We start from the raw sequence: 4,323 nt of genomic DNA on the forward strand, positions 1-4,323 counted from the left end.
TGCTGTGCTGGTGATATAACCCTTTTCATACAAGGTCTCTAAATATTTAATATTTGTGGAAAAAGAACTGCGTGGATTCTTTGACCAACACGCATCAGCAGAAGTTCTGTATCTTGTCTTGTGATTCTCTCCTGGGCATTCACTGCAGCTATCTTCAGCTCTTGTTGTGGGGTCTTTCTGGCTTTCATCTGGTCTACACTAGTTGAAATGTAGCTCAAATGACAGATTGAGATCATGTGACTGAAGTCAGTTAAGGACATACCAGCACTTCACCATGAAAAGCTCTTCAGTTGCTTCGGCCGCATGATTGTTTTCCTGCTGAGTGATGAAATGTTATTTAAGTAGCTTTTACGTATTTTACCAAGCATGAGCACAGAGAAAGCTCTTGCACATGTCTGCCTTTATCATTGTGTCTGTGCCAGCAGTGAGACTTCACCCATGGTCTGTTCAATTGGCAGCCATACATACTAAAGACAGAACAGAAGCGCCACTCTTTGACAGATGTACTGATATACTTTGGGTTCTGAGTTTTTCTTTGTATTTTTCTCTCTATATTTCTCCGTTTTTATTTCATCAGACCATACATTTTTTTCCATAGTTCTGTAAAATGTAATCTGACCTTTCTGTTTTTGAAATGTGCTGGTGTTTTGTTATAAATCCACTGAGGTCACTGAATGATTTGTTGATTGTCGACAAGAAAACCTGACTTGCTTTTTGTTCTCTCTGCATGCAGCTAATTAAGAAAAAGGTGTTTTTTATTTTCCTCTGTATGTCTGTTTTTATTTAAATTTGGCATACTGCTTTGTTATCCCTGAAAGAAGATTTTAGGTTTCGTTTTAAGATTCTTTATTATCTTCTTCTCTTGCATGGCCAAATTGTTTGACCTCTCACATTTATATACATTTGAGTTCAAGTCAGTTCAGTTCATTGTAGTACAAGCGGAGCCAGTATGATGAAATATGTCGTATCAAACAGGACATCACAACACAACAGTGCAGAGAAAACAGCATCATACAATGTAGTATAGTTACAGCAAACACAGTACAATACAGTACCACAAAATACTGTAAAAGATAAGTTACAAATAAAAGCACAACATTTTTGACTTATTGGCAGCCAGTTATTACAACTCTGCTTCTATGACAAAAAACAAACAAAAAACCCATCAAGTCTCAAGTGAGCATTCTGTGCATGATGTGAAAAAACAAAGACAGACACACACACACACACACACACACACACTGTTCATTAAGAAAAAATTACATAATCATTACTGAACCTTTGCAGTTTAGTGAGAGACAGATTTTTACCTGACAAAACAGTCTACAGTCTACAGTCTGCTCTGTTTATATATGTCGTGTCTGCCATGATTACAGTTCCATGTAAATTATCCCCACCGTTGTCTACACCTGCTGTATGTAAATCAGTGTAATGTTCAGTTATCAAACTAGTCTAAATGGCCGATTCTCAGAATGGACCGAGGCAGACCTGACTCTTCAGAAGCACTGCATTAGTGGCGAAAAGCAAAAATGTGACTAAAGAAAGTGATACATTACACAATGCTATTTAATGTTGAGTCTATTCTTTATTTTTTTAAAGCAGTTATGAAATTGACTTTGTGAAATGGCTCAAACATGAAAATAACAACCGATAACTACAACTCATTTTTGAAATGTTGGCCATTTTTCATACGCTAACAGATATAAACTGTTAGTGTAATTATTAATGTCTCTCGCAGACAAGCCTGTTCCCCATCAAGACCATGCCCAACACATTTAAGCAGTGTTATTACACTGTGTTCCCAAGAGAGGTTTTAATTCTCCTGAGTGTGGAATAGCTCCTTTCAGCCTCTTGTGTTGTGCCAAAGATTGTAAAGATGAAAACATATACACAAACACCAAATAAGCCCAAACATGAAGCTGCTGTTAGCATGGTACAAAATACTTTCAGTCTCCATAGCTAATTTATCTTTTCCTGACAGCTGTATAATATCCTGTCATTCTTTGAATCAGCGTGAGGCTGCTATTGTACCTGTATAGCACCTGATTAAACAAAAAATAACACTAAATTAAGAAACGATTTAAAAATTAACAATTCACAAACCAATATCACAGAAGATAAAACTTCCTGAAATCGATGTACTTCGACACTGTCCTGTTTCTACAAATACAGTAGACTGCACATGTGACACTTGAATAGTAGAAATAGCAGGATTTTTTTTCTCTTTTTCCTCTTATTTTACGTTACACATCAACTTTTGGCTTTTGTTTCTTGTTGTGATCTTTTTGGTTTACTTATTGCTGTCATTCGGTTCACTGCCAGAGACATGTAGCAGTAAAGGGATATTCTTGAGTTCCATCTCCTCTACAAACACAAGGTTATTGGTGGGTCTGATGGATGCAACCCAACCATAAAAAATGCTGTCCTGTTGTCTTTGCGCCAGCTAAGAAGGATAGCTTCAAGGGTAGGATAAACAAACAAGCACTAAAGCTTGTGCAGTGCATTGTTCTTAGAAACTGTACACAGCAAATCCAGCATGTCCAAATTAACACTGTCGGATTTGATTTCAACACTATTAAAGTGTCTATATGGGTCCACACCAGAGAGTGTTAATTTAACTCTTTTTGGAGAGTTGGTACGTTAACTCTGATTTAGTGTTAAACACCAAATCTGTCTGGAGTTGATAATTTAACACTTGGTGTTAAGAGTTTATATATTAACTCTCAAAGAGTATTTTAGTTTAACTACGTAAGAGTTATCTTCTAATTCATTCTAAAAAGCAGGAATTTTACTGTTCTGAACTTCTAGAAATTTCTTTTGGAAATAAACATTTACTAAAAAGATGCAATGGTTTTTGAAAAACATTTATTCTGAACTGTGCACCACAATTTCAAAACATTTTCTGAAAGATGTAACAGTATACATGTTCTCACTTTCATTAGAATTTTGTTTATCAAAAGGTCTGACATGGTAAATGCAAATAACAGCATTCTCATCACTTATTTCTTCAATACAATATGCATGTCCTTCATTCATCCCTTTGTGGAACTTCAACGCACTTCTGCTCTCCCCCATATTCCATCTTCACAAGCATATCCTGTGCGGAGATTGAATAAAAATTAGTTGAGACTAATTAACGGCACAAATAATCCAGTAAACAATTGCAGCACAGTAAAAAAAAAAAAAAGGAATCCTCTTTGAGCCATTACTTGTGTAAAGTATTTTCCCAAAAGACAAAGACACAGGCAACAGGTAATACTGAACTAAATGTAAAACCGCAACCTTTTTCATTTTTACCTAAACCGTGTGCACAAAACTCTGGAGGGATCTATGCTAACGTAGAACCCAGTCAGGACGTCTGCTACTGCTGTTTGCTCGTTTTTTTTAATGGGCGATCGTTTTCAGGCTTCAAGTAGCACCATTATACCAACATTTCACATTCTACACATTGTTTTAGGTGTATTTGACCAAAAGTTTGACTGAAAATTCACATGCAAGCTTTTTTTCAAGGCTGTGGTATTTGCCTGCAAACAATACCTTTCAGCTAGCTAAAACAGAATATTATGCTATCAGCGAGCAACATGGCTACTGCCTTTCACACAGCTTTGTCTCAACTCCAAAGAGCCACAGAAGTAAAAGCTAATAGAAATAATTGAAACAATCTTTGAAAAAATGACTTACCAAGCATGGCAAACAACTCAAATATGTAGAGCAAAATGTTCTGAAACGGCTTCACTTCAGCTTCGATTGGAGCCGTGCTGGGGGCGGAGTCTGTGAATTTACTCTGTTGGTGTCATAGCCCCTCTAGGAGTTCAGAGTTAAGAGGTCAAGAGTTAATGTTTCCATTGTAACACCTCCAGATTTGACAGAGAAACACTCATTTTTAACACTCGATTTTAACTACTATCATTTTACACCTCAGAGTTACATTAAAAGAATGTGACTCTACTTAGAGTAAAATTAACTCTACTTTTGCAAGAAGACTATTAACACCAAAAAATTTAACACTTTTGAATTTGCTGTGTACACACAGCTTTTGCTCCCAAGTCTCAGCTGTAGCCTAAGAACCCCATAAGATGCAGCAAAACATCTGCTAGATCACAGGCATCAATTAATGTTATCGTTGGTCTTCACACACACACACACACACACACACACACACACACACACACACACACGTACACAAGGTTGTTGAACATCACTGGAAGAAACTGAAACTGGCTCATATTTTGGAAATTTCTAAAGTGGCAACAATTTGATTAATTGAAGACTTTTTGTTCATTTTTAACTGAGCTTATTACCATATTGGCTTGAATATAAGAC

General features: G+C 36.4%; 1 long non-coding RNA gene across 1 annotated transcript; it reads right to left on the reverse strand.

The window, feature by feature from the left end:
• Window positions 1-2,848: 2,848 nt before the first annotated feature.
• Window positions 2,849-4,014, reverse strand: LOC146651577 (uncharacterized). Its single transcript, XR_014908047.1, has 2 exons — window positions 3,682-4,014; window positions 2,849-3,097 (listed from the first exon to the last, which is right to left on the reverse strand). It is a non-coding gene; the product is annotated as an uncharacterized LOC146651577 (long non-coding RNA).
• Window positions 4,015-4,323: the final 309 nt, after the last annotated feature.

The sequence above is a fragment of the Rhamphochromis longiceps genome, linkage group LG16 (genome assembly GCF_057381845.1).
Source record: "Rhamphochromis longiceps isolate RC_006_pf linkage group LG16, R_longiceps_female_GT1.1, whole genome shotgun sequence".
Lineage (NCBI taxonomy): Eukaryota > Metazoa > Chordata > Actinopteri > Cichliformes > Cichlidae > Rhamphochromis > Rhamphochromis longiceps.